Source organism: Arachis ipaensis, chromosome B2 (genome assembly GCF_059453495.1).
Source record: "Arachis ipaensis isolate K30076 ecotype BB chromosome B2, ASM5945349v1, whole genome shotgun sequence".
In the NCBI taxonomy this organism is placed as follows: Eukaryota; Viridiplantae; Streptophyta; class Magnoliopsida; order Fabales; family Fabaceae; genus Arachis; species Arachis ipaensis.
The window spans coordinates 81,923,746-81,944,414 of NC_142437.1; the positions used below are offsets into that span (position 1 = coordinate 81,923,746).

Here is a 20,669-nt window from a genome sequence, read left to right on the forward strand (position 1 = left end):
CTTGTTGAGGCTTTTGTTGATCCTTCCATGAGAAATTTGGGTGATTTCTCCATGAGGGGTTATAAGTGTTTCCATAGGGTTCACCCATGTAATTCACCTCTGCTATTGCAGGATTCTCAGGATCATAAGCTTCTTCTTCAGAAGATGCCTCTTGAGTACTGTTGGATGCAGCTTGCATTCCATTCAGACTCTGGGAAATCATATTGACTTGCTGAGTCAATATTTTATTCTGAGCCAATATGGCATTCAGAGTGTCAATTTCAAGAACTCCCTTCTTCTGAGGCATCCCATTACTCACAGGATTCCTCTCAGAAGTGTACATAAACTGGTTGTTAGCAACCATGTCAATAAGTTCTTGAGCTTCTGCAGGCGTTTTCTTTAGGTGAATGGATCCACCTGCAGAAGTATCCAATGACATCTTAGCTAATTCAGACAGATCATCATAGAATATATCCAGGATGGTCCATTCTGAAAGCATGTCAGAAGGACACTTTTTGGTCAGTTGCTTATATCTCTCCCAAGCTTCATAGAGGGATTCTCCTTCTTTCTGTCTGAAGGTTTGAACATCCACTCTAACCTTACTAAGCTTTTGAGGAGGAAAGAACCTGGCTAAGAAAGCCGTGACCAGCTTATCCCAAGAGTTCAGGCTATCTTTGGGTTGAGAGTCCAACCATGTTCTAGCTCTGTCTCTTACAGCAAAAGGGAAAAGCATGAGCCTGTAGACTTCAGGATCTACTCCATTAGTCTTAACAGTCTCACAGATCTGCAGAAACTCAGTTAAAAACTGATAGGGATCTTCTGATGGAAGTCCATAAAATTTGCAGTTCTGTTGCATTAGAGCAACTAATTGAGGTTTCAGCTCAAAATTGTTTGCTCCAATGGTAGGGATTGAGATGCTTCTTCCATCAAACTTGGAAGTAGGTGTAATATAATCACCAAGCATCCTCCTTGCATTATTGTTGTTAGGTGCGTCTGCCATCTCCTTTTTTGTTTGAAAATTTCAGTAAGGTTTTCTCTGGATTGTTGTAATTTAGCTTCTCTTAGTTTTCTTTTCAGAGTCCTTTCAGGTTCTGGATCAGCTTCAACAAGAATGCCCTTTTCCTTGTTCCTGCTCATATGAAAGAGAAGAGAACAAGAAAAGAAGAGGAATCCTCTATGTTACAGTAAAGAGGCTCCTTATTGTTAGTAGAAGAAGAAAGGGAATAAGAGTGAAGAAGAATGGATAATCCAAACACAAGGGTGAGGAGAGCAGAGATATGAGATGAAGAGAAGTGTTAGTAAGTAATTAAATAAATAGAAGAGGGTGAGAGAGAAGAGAATTTCGAAAATAATTTTTTGAAAAGGAGTTGATGATTTTCGAAAATTAAGATAAAATTAAAATTAAAATTAAAAATTGAAACAATTAATTAATTAAAAATAATTTTTGAAAAAGAGGGAGGTATGTTCGAAAATTAGAGAGGGATAGTTAGTTAGGTAGTTTTAAAAGAGATAAGAAACAAACAAAAAGTTAATTAGTTAGTTGAAACAAATTTTGAAAATCAATTTTTAAAAGATAAGAAGATAAGAAGTTAGAAAAGATATTTGAAAAATATATGATATGAAAAGGTATGATTAAAAAGATATGATTTTGAAAAAGATAAGATAAAAAAATATTTTTGAAAAGATATGATTGAAATTAGTTTTGAAAAAGATTTAATTTTTAAAATCACAATTAATGACTTGATTCACAAGAAATCACAAGATATGATTCTAGAACTTAAAGTTTGAATCTTTCTTAACAAGTAAGTAACAAACTTGAAATTTTTGAATCAAAACATTAATTGTTGATGATATTTTCGAAAATATGATATAAAATTAAGAAAAAGATTTTTGAAAAATATTTTTAAAATTTTCGAAAATAAATAAGAAAAATGAAAAAGATATGACTTTTGAAAAAGATTTTGAAAAAGATAATATTTTTAAATTGAAAATTTGATTTGACTCATAAGAAACAACTAAATTTTAAAAAGTTTTGAAAAAGTCAACTCAAATTTTCGAAAATTTATGAGTGAAAAAGGGAAAGATATTTTTTTTATTTTTGAATTTTTAATGAAGAAAGAGAAAAACATGAAAAAGACTCAATGCATGAGAATTTTAGATCAAAACAATGAATGCATGCAAGAACACTATGAATGTCAAGATGAACACCAAGAACACTTTGAAGATCGAGATGGACATCAAGACTTATTTTTGAAAATTTTTTGATGAAAGAAAAACATGCAAGACACCAAACTTAGAAATCTTTAATGCTTAGACACTATGAATGCAAAGATGTACATGAAAAACAACAAAAGACACAAAATAATAAAACATCAAGATCAAACAAGAAGACTTACCAAGAACAACTTGAAGATCATGAAGAACATTATGAATGCATGAATTTTCGAAAATTTTTATGCAAAAATTTAAAACATGCAATTGACACTAAACTTGATATTGACTCAAGACTCAAACAAGAAACACTAAAAAAATATTTTTGATTTTATGATTTTATAATTTTTTTTGGTATTTTTCGAAAATTATTTGAAAAAGAAAAATAAGGATTCCAAAATTTTTAATATGAATTCCAGGAATCTTGCACTCTTAGTCTAAAGCCTCAGCTAGGAATTAGACATGGCTCACTAGCCAGCCAAGCTTTCAATGAAAGCTCCGGTCCAAAACACTAGACATGGCCAATGGCCAGCCAAGCTTCAGCATGTAAATCAGACATTCATCAGCTAAGTCATCAAATTAACTTGCCTCTATGCTGATGGTTTGGAAGCCTCAGTCCAAAAGAATTTAGACATGGCTTTACAGTCAGCCAGGCTTCAACATGCTTCATGAAACACTAGAATTCATTCTTAAAATTTTGAAGCCATAGAATAATTTATTTTTTTTTGAAACTATTTTTTTATTTATTTAATTTTTTTTTTTGGAAAAATTTTTCAAAAATTAAAGGAATAAAAACAAAAACTTAAAATTAAAACAAAGTTACCTGATCTGAGCAACAATACGAACCGTCAGTTGTCCAAACTCGAACAATCCCCGGCAACAGCGCCAAAAACTTGGTGTACGAAATTGTGATCCCTGGTAAAGGCTCCAAAAACTTGGTGCTCTAATCTTAATTCATAATTCCTCACAACTTCAATACAACTAACCAGCAAGTGCACTGGGTCGTCCAAGTAATAAAACCTTACATGAGTAAGGGTCGATCCCACGGAGATTGTTGGTATGAAGCAAGCTATGGTCATCTTGTAAATCTCAGTCAGGCGGATATCAAATGGTTATGGAGTTTTCGAATAATAATAATAAATAAACAGAAAATAAAGATAGAAATACTTATGTAAATCATTGGTGAGAATTTCAGATAAGCGTATAGAGATGCTTTCATGCTGTCTTCATCCAATCATTCCTACTCCTTTCCATGGCAAGCTTTCTATAAGGCATCACCGTTGTCAATGGCTACATCCTATCCTCTCTGTGAAAAAGGTCCAAATGCTCTGTCACGGAATGGCTAATCATCTGGAGGTTCTCGATCATACTGGAATAGGATTCACCCTCCTTTTGCGTCTGTCACTACGCCCAGCACTCGCGAGTTTGAAGCTCGTCACAGCCATCCCTTCCCAGATCCTACTCAGAATACCACAGACATGGTTTAGACTTTCCGGATCTCAGGAATGGCCATCCATGGGTTCTAACTTATACCACGAAGACACTAATAACTCATACTCGGTCCCCTGTATTAGATATCCAAGAGATATTCATTCTAGCTTGTTTGCATGTAGAATAGAAGTGTTTGTCAGGCACACGTTCATAAGTGAGAATGATGATGAGCGTCACATAATCATCACATTCATCATGTTCTTGGGTGCGAATGGATATCTTAGAAGCGGAATAAGTTGAATTGAATAGAAAAATAGTAGTACTTTGCATTAAATCATGAGGAACAGCAGAGCTCCACACCTTAATCTATGGAGTGCAGAAACTCTACCGTTGTAAATACATAAGTAATGAAGGTCCAGGCATGGCCAAATGGCCAGCCCCCCCAAACGTGATCAATAGATCAAAAGATAATCCAAATATCATAAGATGTTCTAAATACAATAGTAAAAAGTCCTATTTATACTAAACTAGCTACTAGGGTTTACAAAAATAAGTAAATGATGTAGAAATCCACTTCCGGGGCCCACTTGGTGTGTGCTTCGGCTGAGCTTGAAGTTTACACGTGCAGAGGCTTCTTTTGGAGTTGAACACCAAGTTGTAACGTGATTTTGGCGTTCAACTCTGGTTCGTGACGTATTTCTGGCGTTTAACTCTAGACTGCAGCGTAGAACTGGCGTTCAACGCCCTTTTGCATCATCTAAACTCGGGCAAAGTATGGACTATTATATATTGCTGGAAAGCCCTGGATGTCTACTTTTCAACTCAATTGGAAGCGCGCCATTTGAAGTTCTGTAGCTCCAGAAAATCCACTTTGAGTGCAGGGAGGTCAGAATCCAACAGCATCAGCAGTCCTTCTTCAACCTCTGAATCTGATTTTTGCTCAAGTCCCTCAATTTCAGCCAAAAAATACCTGAAATCACAGAAAAACACACAAACTCATAGTAAAGTCCAGAAATGTGAATTTAACATAAAAACTAATAAAAACATCCCTAAAAGTAACTAGATCCTACTAAAAACATACTAAAAACAATGCCAAAAAGCGTATAAATTATCCGCTCATCATCCCACCATTATTATTATTGAAGCCTTGATTAGGCTTTTGCTGATCCTTCCATGAGAGATTAGGATGATTTCTCCATGAAGGATTGTAAGTGTTTCCATAGGATTCTCCCACGTAATTCACTTCTTCCATTCCAGGATTCTCAGGGTCATAAGCTTCTTCTTCAGAGAAAGCTTCCTTAGTACTGCCTGTTGCTGCTTATATTCCAGACAGACTCTGAGAAATTATATTGACTTGCTGAGTCAATATTTTATTCTGAGCCAATATGACATTCAAAGTATCAATCTCCAGAACTCCTTTCTTCTGAGTTGTCCCATTATTCACAGGATTTCTTTCAGAAGTGTACATGAATTGGTTATTTGCAACCATTTCAATGAGTTTCTGGGCTTCTTCAGGTGTCTTCTCCAGATGAAGAGATCCACCAGCAGAGTTGTCCAATGACATCTTGGACAGTTCAGACAGACCATCATAGAATATACATATGATGCTCCATTCTGAAAGCATGCCAGAATGACACCTTCTGATTAATTGCTTGTATCTTTCCCAAGCTTCATAGAGGGATTCACCTTCCTTCTATCTGAAGGTCTGAACTTCCACTCTAAGCTTACTCAATTTTTGAGGTGGAAAAAACTTTACCAAGAAGGCATTGACCAGCTTTTCCCAAGAGTTCAGGCTATCTTTAGGTTGTGAGTCCAACCATGTCCTAGCTCTGTCTCTTACAGCAAAAGGGAAGAGCATGAGTCTATAGACCTCAGGATTAACCCCATGGGTCTTAACAGTGTCACAGATTTGCAAGAATTCAGCTAAAAACTGATGAGGATCTTCCAATGGAAGTCCATGATACTTGCAATTCTGCTGCATTAGAGAAACTAATTGAGGCTTAAGCTCAAAGTTGTTTGCTCCAATTGCAGGAATTGAGATGCTCCTTCCACAGAAGTCAGAAGAGGGTGCAATAAAGTCACCAAGCATCTTTCTTGCATCTCCACCATTGTTATTGGGTTCGGCCATCTCTTCTTCTTTTTCGAAAAATTCTGTCAGGTCCTCTCCAGAGTGTTGTGCTTTAGCTTCTCTTAGCTTCCTCTTTAGAGTCCTTTCAGGTTCAGGATCAGCTTCAATAAGAATGTTCTTATCCTTGTTCCTGCTCATATGAAAAAGAAGAGAACAGAGAAAGAAGAGGAATCCTCTGCAGGTTCTTGCTTGATGCAGGCAAAAACCCAACTCATCATTTAATATATCACGAGTCCGCAAAAAGATATCGACTTCTAGCATAAGGGATGTGTCAGGGCAGTAGCCATGGGGTAAGTTCATAGGGAAACCGTGCAATGCCTCATGTGGTGTCATCTGTATTGCAAAATGAAATGAGCTATTATAGAAAAATTCAGCCCAGGGAAGAAAGGCCACCCACTGTTGCGGCTACGAATGAGAGAAAGCACGTAGGTTTTGATCAGTGACCTCAGTCTGGTCGTCACTCTACAAAGAACTGTAACGTAATCGGGTGCCGCTGAACTCAAAGTGGCTGCGTCAAAAGTGACTGAGGAAGACGGGGTCTCGGTCAGAAATAATGATAGAGGGAAATCTGTGTAATTTAACCACCGATGCAATAAAGACTTTCCCCACATAACTCACAGTGAAGCCGGCTCTCAAGGGTTCAAAATGAGCAGTTTTGCTGAAGCGATCAACCACCACCATAATAGCAGTATAACCTACTGATTTGGGTAACTGAACAATAAAGTTCATTGAAAGTTTTGTCCATGGTCCACATGGCACAGATAAAGGATTGAGGAGTCCCTGAGATTTGGAAGTCATGTATTTGGTAGATTAGCATGTGTTGCATTGCTGAACAAATTTGTATATATCCCTACTCAGGCCTGGCCAAAAAAATAAATCACCAACAGCCTTATAAGTCTTAAGTACCCCCGGATGCCCAGCCATAGGTGTCGCATGAACTTTAATAAGTAGTTGGGTACGAAGGCCCTCAAAATTCGACACCCATATTTTTCCTTTATACATGAGGAGCCCTTCTTGCAATAGACACTCAGGAGGCAACGCTCCCTTCCGATATTTCTCAATCACTAACTGAGTGTCAAGGTCCTCCCTCATAGCCCGTAAGAGAATGGAGTCAATGAGGTATTGACAGTAGAGAATCTTGAAGGCAAGCTTCAGAGGGTTCTTCACCCCGTCTTGATAAGGCATCAGCGTCTAAGTTCGTCTTGCTAGATCGATACACTACCTCAAAGTCAAATCCCAATAACTTTGTAAGGTAATATTGCTATTCTGGTGTGAGGACCACTTAGTTCATGAGTTCATGCAGACCCTGATGATCGGTCTTAATGCAGAACTGACGCCCCAACAAATAGTGCCACTACTTGGCCACTGCTTGGGTAATAGCGTAAAGCTCCCGAATATAAGCCGAAGCAACTGACAAGCGTTGGTTAAGCTTTTTACTAAAGTAAGTGATAGGATGTCCCTGCTTTGAGAGTAGTGCTCCTATGCCATGACCCGAGACATCCATCTCAACCGTGAAAGATAGAGAGAAATTTGGAAGAGCCAACACTGGTGTGTGTGTCAGTGCTGATTTAAGTCTCTCAAAGGCAAAGTCAGCTGTTTGGTCCCAACAGAAGTTGTTGTGCTTGAAGAGTTCTGTCAATGGGGCAGCGAGGTACACATACTTAGCCACAAAGCAACGATAATACCCTGTGAGGCCAAGGGACCCACACAACTATCTCAGGTTGGAAGGTATAAGCCAATCGATGATGGCAGCAATCTTAGAATTATCCACCTGAACTCCAAGTTTAGTCACCACATGCCCCAAATACTCAACCGGTTGCTGAAAAAAAAAACACATTTGGAGAGCTTGGCAACAAAGTGATGTTGTTACAGCATAGTGAGGGCTATCTTAAGGTGATGTAAATGCTCTTCTTTGGACATGCTATAAATTAGAATATCATCGAAAAATATAGCGATGAACTTCCAGAGGTAAGGGCCAAAGAATTTGTTCATAGTGGCTTGGATGGTGGAAGGAGCATTGGTGAGACCAAAGGGCATAAAAACAAATTCTTAATGTCCCAAATGAGTCTGAAAAGCCATCTTTGGAATGTCGCTGTCATGGACTTGGATTTGGTGATACCACGAGCGCAACTTTATCTTAGAGAAATATTTTGCACCACACAACTCATCAAGGATTTCATCAATGGTGGGGATTGGAAACTTGTCTTTTATTGTAACAGCATTGAGAGCACAGTAATCAACACAAAAGTGCCAGCTTCCATCCTTCTTTCGTACCAACAACACCGGGCTAGAGAAGGCATTGTGACTCTCCCGAATGATCCCGGCTTGCAGAATCTCTGCCACCAGTTTCTCAATCTCCTCTTTCTGGTCATGGGGATAATGATAAACCCCAATTTTTTTGTTTATCTTGTGCTTAATTTGAGGGATTTTATCACCTTTTCCCACATTTAATCAATGAAATAGCATGGTTTTGTAATTCTCCCTTGAATTGTGCTTAAATGTGAAAATATGCTTTTTAGGCCCTAAAATTGGTGATTTTAATTCACTTTAATTCCATTCGATGCCTTGATGTGTTTGTTGAGTGATTTCAGGTTCATAAGGCAAGTATTGGATGGAAGGAATGAAGAAAAAGCATGCAAAGTGGGAGAACTCATGAAGAAATGAAGGAACCGTAAAGCTGTCAAGCCTAACCTCTTGGCACTCAATCGACCATAACTTGAGCTACAGAGGTCCAAATGAGGCGGTTTCAGTTGCGTTGGAAAGTTAACATTCAGGGCTTCGAAATGATATAAAATTTTCCATATGTTACTTCGCGCTCAGGGGCGCGCACACGCCATGTACACGTGCACGCCGATGCTGTCCGTGGCCCACTAAAGTGAAATCGCCCCCAGTGATTTTTGAAGAACTTTGGGCCCAACCCAACTCATTTCTAATGCTATTTCATGCAGAATTCAAGCTTGGGCAAAGGGGGAGCAATTGTTTGTAGCATTAGCATCATGTAGGTTAGTTTCTAGAGAGAGAAGCTCCCTCTTCTCTCTAGAATTAGGATTAGAATTTCTTAGATCTAGGTTTAATTCATGCTTTGATTTACTTTTCCTTTACAATTTCTTGTTCCTCTACTCTTCCTCTCTCTAATTTTGTATTTCATTCTTGTAATTGCTTGCTTTGTTGTTGATGCACTCTTCCTTCTTCTACTTTCTTTTAATGCAATTTATGATTCATGTTCTTTTATCATTGATTTGCTTTATTGTTGTTTAATTCCTTGCAATTGAGTAGTGTAGATTTATGTTCCTTGCAATTTTAATATACTTTCCTTTTATGCCTTCCAAGTGTTTGATAAAATTCTTGGTTAGATCTTAGAGTAGAATTTTGTGCTCTTGACTTGCGAAGGTAACTTAGGAACTCTTGAGTTACTAATGTCCAAGTGATTGACGATTGGGAGCCATTAACGCTAGATCTCACCAATTGATTAGGTGTAGAACTAGGAGTTATGGACTTGGATTGATATAGCTCACTTGACTTTCCTCTACTATTAGTTAGGGGTTAACTTAGTGGGATTGATCCTTGCCAATTCTCATGTTGTGGTTAGTGATTAGGATAGAGATCCTTGACCACCGAACCTTGCCAAGACCTTTTTGTTAGTTTAATTCCTTTGCCATTTACCTTTCATGCCTCTTATCAAAGACCCCAAAATATGCTCCATAACCAATAACAAGGCACTTTATTGTAATTCCTAGGGAGAACGACCCGAGGTTCCAATACTTCAGTTTATAAATTTAGGGGTTTGTACTAGTGACAAACAAAATTTTTGTATGAAAGGACTATTGTTGGTTTAGAAACTATAATTTACAACGAGAATTCATTAGTAGAATTCTAGACCACACAAGAGTTCGTTCATCAAAATGGCGCTGTTGCCGGAGAGTTGCAATGGTGTTATGTTATTGATTATTGTATATATGTGAATATTGTGAATAGCTTGATTTTTGGATTGCTTGTTAGTTTTCGCTAGTTTTAGGACTTTGTTTCATTATTTCTTGTTAGCTTTTATTTCTTATTTTCACTTTTCACTATGAATTCTCACTTTGGCTATGAGTGTGATTACAACTATATTGTAGGAAATGGGGACTTCAATGAAGATGTGCATCAAGGATGGGATAACCAAAGGTGGGAGGAGCCATATGCATATGATCAATCCTCTTGGCAACAACCTCCACCAATGCACTATGAAGAAGAGCCATTCTATGATGCATACCAATCTAATGGTTATGGTGAATCCCCTTGTGACTTCCAAGAACCACCACCATACACCTATGAGCCATATCCTCAACATAGCCATCAACCATACTCACAAGTCACCTTTCACCAACCATCTTCATATGACCCTAATCCATATCCATCCTACCAACAACCATATGAACCACATATAGGGCCACCACCATTCCAACATCAATATTTTCAAGAACCACCCCCTCCATATTATTACCAAGATGAATACTACTTACCACCACAACTCTACCAAGAAGAACCACCTTCTAACTATAATACCTTCCCCCCCCCCAAACAATGAACCCTCTCTTCCACCATCACCTCCCGATGAAGCCTCTATGCTAGAATTAAGGGATCTTGAATCTCATATCTTAAGGCAACACGAGGAGGATGAAAAGAAATTTGAGGAGTTAAGTGCAAAAATGGCTATCATGGTAGATGCCATTGGCGACATAGTCTCATTCCGCCTAAGCCTATGCGATCAAGGCACTTCCATTGTGGAATGTGGAGAAGCAACCAAGGAGCTTAGTGAGGGAGTGAACTTGAAGCTCCAAGGTGAAGAAGAGGAGTTAAAGCAAGTAATGCAACAAGAGGAGGAGGTAGAGATTATTGAACAAGAGGAAGAAGTGGTTGAAGACTTAGGAGATGCGGAACCACCTTGGGAGTCTAGGATTGAAGAAAACCCCTCCAAAATGATTGAAATTGATGCTAGGGAGGAAAGCGCACACCTTCCAAAGCATATTCCATATGAAGCCTTGGGTGGGATAGAACAAGAATTGAGTTCCCTTGGTGATGACGATCAAGCATCAAGTCTTAGTGGTGAAGAATCCTTTGAACATGAAGAACCTTCCCCATTTGGATTTGAAAGCAATGTGGAGGTAAATCTCTCTCGTCCTCCCATTTATGATTTGAGTAAAGGAAAAGGTTTAGATAAAATTGTTGAACAAAGGATTGAAATTAAGAGATCTTGTGGAGAGGTGGAGGTCTTTAGAAAAAGGAGGATGGGAATTGAATACGCCTTGTCAAGACCCTTGGAATCACCTTTGCCTAGGTTGCCATCTACACCTTCATTTGAGTGGGTGAAACTCATTTCTATTATCTTTATTATCCCACTTGAATATGGTTTGCTTGAAACGGATGGCCAACTTAGGATGCTTTGTGGGATGAAGCATAAAAGAAAGATGTTTCGTGGTTGGCGTTGCAAATCAAGGCTCATTATGGTTGAAGCTTCAAAGAGCAAGGGTTGGACTAGTGCTCAATTGGATGGGTCTAGGAGAATAGTTTGGTGCTTCCATGAGAATTCGTCTCTCTTGCCACCCGGAGGAAATCACCATGATCAACTCAAGGACGGGTGTGAAAACAAAGTGTGGGATCCCGGATCGCACAAGGAAGATCAACTTTGGGAGCCTATGGTTTGTGAAGAACTCCATCAAAGCTTGGAGTTACTAACTTTGAATGATGAAGCACAATGGAAGTCCAAGCATTGGTGGATGTTCAAGGATGGATTCAAGCACAAGCCACCTTGATGAAGAGCTCCCCATAAGTCCAACTTAAGGACAATAAACAAAAGTGCTATGTGGGAGACACCCCACCATGGTAACATCTTTCCCTTTCCCTCCTTGTAAATATTGGTAATTTAGGTTTAATCTCATGTTTTGATTGATTTGATAAGTTTGTTTGGTAGTCTAGTAGGTTAAATAAGGTTTTATGATGTTTTGGTAGTTGTTTGGAGGTTTGGAATGCTTGGTTTGGTGGAAAAATATAGAAAAATTTTAAAAAAACAGAGCACCACCCACGCGCACGCACACTCCACGCGTACGCGTGAATCAAGCAATTTCGGCCATCCCGCGGACGCGCCATGTACGCGTACGCGTGGATTGAATTTTTTCACTTCCCATACATTCACCCGAGAGTTGTGCCTGAAGTGTGCCAACTTTGTGTCCCAGGGCATGCGAACGTGTACCTTGCGCGTTCGCATCGACTCTCTGCTTTGCCATGCACGCGTACGCGCGCTATACGCGTACGCGTCGCTTCCATTTTCATCAATCCACGCTTACGCGCACATGACGCGCTCGCGTGGATTGCCCTGTTTCACTCACCTTCTTTTCTTATCCTCTTTCCATTTCTTTCATTCTTCTCTTTTCTTTTCTACTCTTAAAACATCATCCAACACTACCAAGCATCATATAACACCATTTCTTTTAGTTAGTTAGTTAGTTTAATTTTTGTTTTCCATTATAAGTGTTGGATTACTAATCATGGTTACCATTTACTGCTGCTTATTACTAATGGGATGTTAGTTTAACATCATTGTTGTTAATTTCATTGTTGGATTCCTTTGTTGAGGTTGCAATTTATTACTTGGTCTTGAATTTTCATGTTGAACATTTTTGAACACCAAGTACATGTTACATTGCCTTCATGCATCTTAACTCTTTGAATTGCATGTTTTGGCCACCATGCATTCATCATCCATTGTTAGGCAATTGTACATTATCAATGCATTTTTTTTTAGGATGCTTGTCCTAATTGATCATCACCTATTTCATGCATTGAGTTTGTGGAATCGTGAAATTGGATCGAAAGCTTACCTAGTGACATATTTTTGAGCTTTGTAAAGCTTTGTGGACCATGCTTGGTATGTGATTGATTTTCACTTCTATCTTCTTTTTCCTAAGTTCCATAGCATCCATGTGTTTCACCTCTATGTCACTTAGGTGTTGCAACAACTTCAATATGTGTCATTGATTATTGTGTGAGCTCTTTAAACCATTTTGTTCACCAAATTCACTTACACATCAATCAATGTCCATACACTATCCAATTTCACAATCACTTGATTTTCGCTTGAATGCTTTTATGCTTCTTCACTACTTGTGTGATTGACTTAACCTACAAGTCTTTTAAAGTATCTCAAGCACACTAGAATGAGTGAAGTGCATATTTTATTTTGTATAATTATGACATGATTTTTAAATACCAGGGTGTGAGTTCTAAACCGCATGCAAGTTAGGACCCACACACTTATTTTTCATTAATGTCACACTAATTCACTCACTCATTTCTAGTGATTTACCTCATTTCAACAATCCATGCTTCCTTGCTTGTGCATTTACTTGTCTTATTATCTCCTGTTTTCTATGTTCAAGATGAGTCATCATAAGAAAAAACAGAAGCGGGAGAAGAACACGCAGCATCGGTTGACCTACCAACTGAAGGTAGCAACTAGGAAAGTCGTCGAACCCCCTTGTTCATCTTTGGATGCACCGAGGACGATGCAAACTTTTAAGTGTGGGGAGGTCGTCCGACCGCTCGGCATTTTTGGGTGACAAGTTTATAATCCCAACACTTTTGCATTTCATTTTTAGATCTTTAGGATTTTTGGTTGCATTGCATATGTATATATTAAGCTTAGTCAAAATCATGATATTTTTCCAAGGATTTTATCTATAGGACACCCCAATTGAAAAAAAAAATTAGAACTTGCTTGAATTATATACTTTGTGGATCATGTCTTGAGCCAAAAATACAAGCATGTGAGATTTGAGCCTAATTGTGTGGTTACATCATATATAACCACTTATTTTCATTCTTGTGTGCATTATTCTCTTCCTATGATTGTAATCTTTGATTTGTTTAATTCTATATGTCCATTATTTTGTGTATACATGCATTTACATGATTGAGGCCATTGTTCAAATAGCTCACTTATCCAAATAAGCCTACCTTTTATCTTCCATTGTTAGCCGATTTTGAGCCTATGCTTAACCCACTTGTTCTTAATTGTAGCACATTACAAGCCTAAGTGAAAAACAATAAATATCCCTTAATTTGGATCTTTGATTAGCTTAGGCTAGTGAGAGTGTTTATCATTTGATTTTGGGAGAGTTGGGAACATTGGGTAGAGATAAAAGTGTATTTTTGTATTTGTGTTGAGAATCTTAGGAATTGGGAACATACTCATGTATTATTCATGTGTAAACCATATGCATTGATGTTCTTGTATATATTTTAGTTTGAATATATATATATATATATATATATATATATATATATATATATATATATATAGAATAATAAAAGAAAAAAAATATATATATATATACAAAAAAAAAGAGAAAAAATATATATATAGAAAAAAAAAAGAAGAAGAAAGAAAGGAAAGCAATAAGAAGGGGACAAAATACCCCAAAGTCAAGGTTCAATAAAAATCAATGCATATGTGTGGTGACCAAAAATAGAATGCATGAGTGTGTGAAAAAGTGAAAAATGGATAGTTAGGTTTGTTTAAAATTGTATAGGTTGTCATAGGTTAGGTGGGAAGTTTAAGTTAATCAAAGATTCAAATTTCAATCTCACTTGACCATATGCATCCTACCTTGACCCTAACCCCATTACAACCTATGGGAAGTCCTCATGATATTTGTATGCATGCATGAAATAATTGTTGATTGTTAGATGAAAAACAAATCTTGGAAAGCATGATTAGGGGAGGATTGAGTGAATCAACCCCATACACTTGAGTGACTAGAGCGGATACACATCCGGTGAGGGTTCGATTGCTCAATTACATGTTTCCACCCATGATCATCTCTTTTCTTGCAAGTTTGTAAGATCTTTTTAATAATTCAATTCAATCGTGGGTTGAGTGATTGCTATTGCCTTAGCCCATGTGTTTGTATATGTATTCTTGGGAATTGATTTATTTTGACTAAGTGGATGCATTCATGTAGATAGATTGCATATAGATACGTTGCATGTAGTTAGTTTGCATTGAATAAATGTTGATGTCCCTTTGCTTCTTTCTTGATTTTAGCATGAGGACATGCTTAGTTTAAGTGTGGGGAGATTTGATAAACCTCAATTTTGTGGTTTATCTTGTGCTTAATTTGGGGGATTTTATCACCTTTTCCCACATTTATTCAATGAAATAGCATGGTTTTGTAATTCTCTCTTGAATTGTGCTTAAATGTGAAAATATGCTTTTTAGGCCCTAAAATTGGTGATTTTAATTCACTTTAATTCCATTCGATGCCTTGATATATTTGTTGAGTGATTTCAGGTTCATAAGGTAAGTATTTGATGGAAGGAATGAAGAAAAAGCATGCAAAGTGGGAGAACTCATGAAGAAATGAAGGAACCATAAAGCTGTCAAGCCTGACCTCCTAGCACTCAATCGACCATAACTTGAGCTACAGAGGTCCAAATGAGGCGGTTCTAGTTGCCTTGGAAAGTTAACATCCAGGGCTTCGAAATGATATAAAATTTACCATATGTTACTTCGCGCTCAATGGCGCGCACGTGCCATGTACGCGTGCGCGCCGATACTGTCCGTGGCCCACTAAAGTGAAATCGCCCCCAGCGATTTTTGAAGCACTTTGGGCCCAACCCAACTCATTTCTAATGCTATTTCATGCAGAATTCAAGCTTGGGCAAAGGGGGGAAATTTTTTGTAGCATTAGCATCATGTAGGTTAGTTTCTAGAGAGAGAAGCTCCCTCTTCTCTCTAGAATTAGGATTAGAATTTCTTAGATCTAGGTTTAATTCATGCTTTGATTTACTTTTCCTTTACAATTTCTTGTTCCTCTACTCTTCCTCTCTCTAATTTTGTATTTCATTCTTGTAATTGCTTGCTTTGTTGTTGATGCACTCTTCCTTCTTCTACTTTCTTTTAATGCAATTTATGATTCATGTTCTTTTATCATTGATTTGCTTTATTGTTGTTTAATTCCTTGCAATTGAGTAGTGTAGATTTATGTTCCTTGCAATTTTAATATACTTTCCTTTTATGCCTTCCAAGTGTTTGATAAAATGCTTAATATTAGAGTAGAATTTTGTGCTCTTGGCTTGGGAAGGTAACTTAGGAACTCTTGAGTTACTAATGTCCAAGTGATTGACGATTGGGAGCCATTAATGCTAGATCTCACCAATTGATTATGTGTAGAACTAGGACTTATGGACTTGGATTGATATAGCTCACTTGACTTTCCTCTACTATTAGTTAAGGGTTAACTTAGTGGGATTGATCCTTGCCAATTCTCATATTGTGGTTAGTGATTAGGATAGAGATCCTTGACTACCTAACCTTGCCAAGACCTTTTTGTTAGTTTAATTCCTTTGCTATTTAACTTTCATGTCTCTTATCAAAAACCCCAAAACATGCTCCATAACCAATAACAAGGCACTTTATTGTAATTCCTAGGGAGAACGACCCGAGGTTCCAATACTTCGGTTTATAAATTTAGGGGTTTGTACTAGTGACAAACAAAAATTTGTATGAAAGGACTATTGTTGGTTTAGAAACTATACTTTACAACGAGAATTCATTAGTAGAATTCTAGACCACACAAGAGTTCGTTCATCAGGTAACGATAGGGGCAAACATTCACCGAATCAATACCCTGTTGCAAATGTATTTGATGTTCGATGTCCCGTGGTGGCGGTAACTGATTAGGTTCTTGAAACACCTCTTGATATTCATGTAGTAGTTGTAGCACTTTCTCATCTTGTTTTGGTGTTTCTAAAGCAGGGTCAACTAGTTCAAGCACTCGTAAGTGGAGGAAGGAAGCAATCATATCAGCTGTCACCATCTTATTAAGGGCTTTGTTTCCAATTGTCCCAAGTTGGAACAATCGTTCACCCTGAAGCTTAACAAGGACATCCCAAACCTTAAATTCCATGGTCAAGTTCAGATAGTTTATAGTGACATTTCCTAACTGCATCAGCCACTGTACCCCCAAGACCATGTCTGCCCCTTTGATGTCAAGTATGAAGGTCTCAAGGCAGAACCCAAAGCCTTGCATCTGGAGAGGAACGGCATTGAATTTAGAAATGAATACAATACATTTCTCATTACCCACATAGACATTCAAATGAGATACCAGAGTGATTAGTAAGCCCAATGTCGTGGTGGTCGAGGCCTTCATGAAGTTGTGGGTGCTGCCCCCATCCACCAGCACCATTATCGGTCGCCCTTCACATGTCGCTGTAATTCTGATTGTCTCCAGATGATACACGCCAACCATGGCATTGAAGCTTATCGCTATTACCTCCTTCTCAGTCGGCGTTGCTATTGGGTTCGGCAGTCCCCCGCTAAGCTCCTCACTCGGTCTCCCACGCAGCAGCTTTTCCATTTCTTCCCCACCTACGAGCAAAAGGTATGTTGATTTGTATTTGTGTCCCACTGAATATTTATGATAACAATAATAGCAAAGGTCATTATCACATTGTTGCTTGATCTCTGCAACTGAAAGTCGGCGCTGAGTATTTCCACCACTGCTCCCCTGAGTTTGAATAGATGCCTTCTCTGGAGTCGTGAGCATGGGTGATGCATTTGGCATGGACGAATGCACTAGTGGGGTTTGAGCCGAACTAAATTGAGTAGGAAAGTTACCAAACGGGCTGCAACCTCCATGCGGTCTCAAGCTAAACTGAGTAGTTTGAAATTTCTGCTCATGGAGTTTGGCTAACGAAACCGCTTCCACATACGACTTTGGTTTTGCCAACATCAACTCATACTTCAAAGCATCTGTGAGCCCCACCATGAAGAGGGAGATAAGCCAGTTTTCTCCGAGCCCGGTGACCTAGTTTGAGAGCTCCTCAAAGTGGTGTTGATAATCGGCCACAGTGGTCTACTTTTTAAGCTCCTTGAGCGTCGCCTTGGGGTCATGAAAAGCATTGTGGCCAAATCTCACACATAAGGCCTCGAGGAACCTTTCCCAATTGTAGTTGATGGCATTGTTGATGCACCATGTAAGCTGGTCCCATAAGGTGGAAAGGTAGCATCCACACCCGCCATGCCTCCGGAACCGCGTACAATTCAAAATACTCCCTAGCACGGGAAGGTCTACTCCTTGACCCTAACTCTGTCAAAAATGGGAAGCTCAAGTCATGCTCCCTTTGACCATCACAATTGGCAAGTCTCCCCCATCGACTCACCTGGCTCGTAATTATTCGATGGCTCTGGGGTTGATTTCTTCAGCTTCAAGGTTTCTCTGAGCATCCGTTCAATGTTCTTCATGGTGGTCTCTATAGTCCTTAGTCTCCCCTGCGTGTCGCCGATCTGAGTAAGGGTCTCAATCTGACCTCTCTGAAGAGCAGCAATCTCGGATCGGTTTTGGTTGCAAGCATCCTCCAAGCGGGAAATTGGAGTTCCTAGTTCCATCACATGATCTCTCGATGAAAGCACCAAAAATGTTATCTCATTGATAGAATTATGATGCAATAATAATGGAATAAAGAAATCTATGAAAATATGTATGGAAAGATTCAGCAAATGCAAGGTATGATGGTCACATTTTCCCTCACTTCGAGTCCAGGGAAATTAGACTCCTCATTCTCAAGTTGTTATTCTTTTCTACCCTCATTCTATTCTACCCATTACAATATAACCCCTTCCTAAATATTCTGATCCTAACTAACTCCTTTGGCTTCCTTTACAATGCTTCCTATTTACCTTCCCATATGGTAGTCCTTCGTCCAATTAGGGGCCTTTCTCACTCTCTTGCCAACTGGCCTTCTTTTATGTCTAAGAGGCGTCAACATTAAATTTTAGCCAGTCTTGAGATGGTGGTCTCCATTTTCTAGGTACTCATACTCCTCTATTTATGTTCTGACTTGGTTGAAACTAGTCTGCTTCTTCTTTGATTTTGTTGTACTCTGCTTCTTGGGATTTGGCAATTAAGATTGTAGCTTGTGGGTTTGGTTGCATCTGTTGGAAGATTGATGCATTTCTTGATTTCCAAATCCCCAAGCTACTTTACCAATCTTGCTCCATCATTCCTCCCATTCGCCTTTAGCTTCTCTCTTGATATTTTGTAGTCTTTGTAGTAGTCAGCTTCCAATTAAGGTGAATGTTTCTTTGGATGGATTGCACTGTGACTATGATCTAACCCAAGTTGCTCTTACCTAGTTGCAAAGTAGGATAGCATGTTCAGTTGTCTCCTCTTCCTGCATACAAATAGGACATACTGCACTATTAGTAATTTTTGTTTCCTTAAATTGGCTCTTACCGGTAGTATGTCTTGAGCCACTTTCAACAAGAACATTTTTATTTTTTGAGGCGCTTTCATTTCCCAAATTCCTTTCCAAAGCTCCTTGTGATTGCTGCTTGTGGACAGTTGGGTTGCTGAGTTTGCTTTGTCCTCTCCCTTAGCTATGTGGTAGCTAGTCTTGATAGTGTATTCTCCATCTAGCTTGAAAGGCCAAATTAGTATGTCCTCTCTTAGGATCTTCAAGCACACTTTTGCTTATGCAGTCTCTACTATAAATGCTGCCAACTCCTCCCTGTCCAAAACCAAATTTTTGCTCTATCGTCTACACGTGTACATATCACATGCGGACACTAGAATATGCAAAAAACTATCACAAATGCAACCTTAACACTCCTAACCTTGTTTAAAACTCATCTGCTTGAGTTAATATTCAAAATGGCCCTTGAAATTTGACCCACAGCTCAATTTAGCCCTCTAATTTTCAAATGACCCAAATTATACCCTGAAAATATAAGGTGTGACTCAAGTTGGTCCTTCCGTACATTTTCATCACTGTAGAGATGACGTGGCATAATTAAACGATGTCGTTTTGCTGTTTGCGCCTAAACGATGTTGTTTTACGGCTCCTTCGTTACACAAACTCTCAATTGAAACCCCTTCTTCATCCTCCTCCTCAATTTGATCAGTAAATCCTCTCTCTCTCTCTCTCTCTCTCTCTCTCTCTCTTTATCTCTCTTTACACAAATCTCAATTCAAACTTCTTCTATCTCCTCCTCAATATTTTTTTTGGTTGTCTGGCAAGGAAACCAAAAAACCAGATAAGAAGAACAAACCCTCTTGAGAAGGACAAAGCTAAGATAAATCAAAAAGCAAAACATGCATAACACCCCAATTTGCCAACCAGTCAGTCACGCAATTTGCCTGACAACGAACATGCTCAAAGCGAACAATCTAATTTCTAAGAATAAGGTCAAGGATTAAGTTCAAAAAACAATATAAAAACAGCACCAACAATATAAAAATTTTATCTCAATTCACCATAATCATATAAAAACGGCAATAAATAAACATATTATAATCCAATAACTGAATAACTAAAAAAACTTAAAAGCTTAACTAATAATGTGAAGGCAAAACGCGAGGGGAGAAGATGGAGACCAAGAACGGCGATGCAGAGACTAGCGAGGGAGAGGCAGCAGCAACGGGAGCCTTGTCGAATGAAGACGCGACGATGACAACGAGAGACGCATAGCAGCACAAAGCAAGGAGACACGACGACATAGTGAAGGCGAGCCACGAACAGAGGTGATGACACAATGTCGAAGATGCACAGGAGCCAAGACGAGACACAGAGGAGCCGGCGTTGTGGAAGTGGTGCACGAAATTACAATCACATTTTTCACAACTCCGGTGCAACTAACCAGCAAGTGCACTGGGTCGTCCAAGTAATACCTTACGTGAGTAAGGGTCGATCCCACGGAGATTGCCGGCTTGAAGCAAGCTATGGTTATCTTGTAAATCTTAGTCAGGAGATTAATGATAAAAATGATTTTGTTTATGAAAAGTAAATAACATGAAATGAATGGTACTTGTGATTCAGTAATGAGGAATAGGTTGAGGTTCCGGAGATGCTCTGTCGTCTGAATCTCTGCTATCCTACT

The 20,669-nt window shown here is 38.7% G+C and overlaps 2 non-coding genes across 2 annotated transcripts; both read left to right on the plus strand.

Annotated features, from left to right (window-relative positions):
• The first annotated feature begins 471 nt into the window (after positions 1–471).
• LOC148574598 (small nucleolar RNA R71) lies at positions 472–580 on the plus strand. The gene has a single exon (XR_015906400.1). It is a non-coding gene; the product is annotated as a small nucleolar RNA R71 (small nucleolar RNA).
• Positions 581–5,243: 4,663 nt separating this feature from the next.
• LOC148574599 (small nucleolar RNA R71) lies at positions 5,244–5,347 on the plus strand. The gene has a single exon (XR_015906422.1). It is a non-coding gene; the product is annotated as a small nucleolar RNA R71 (small nucleolar RNA).
• The last annotated feature ends 15,322 nt before the right edge of the window (positions 5,348–20,669 follow it).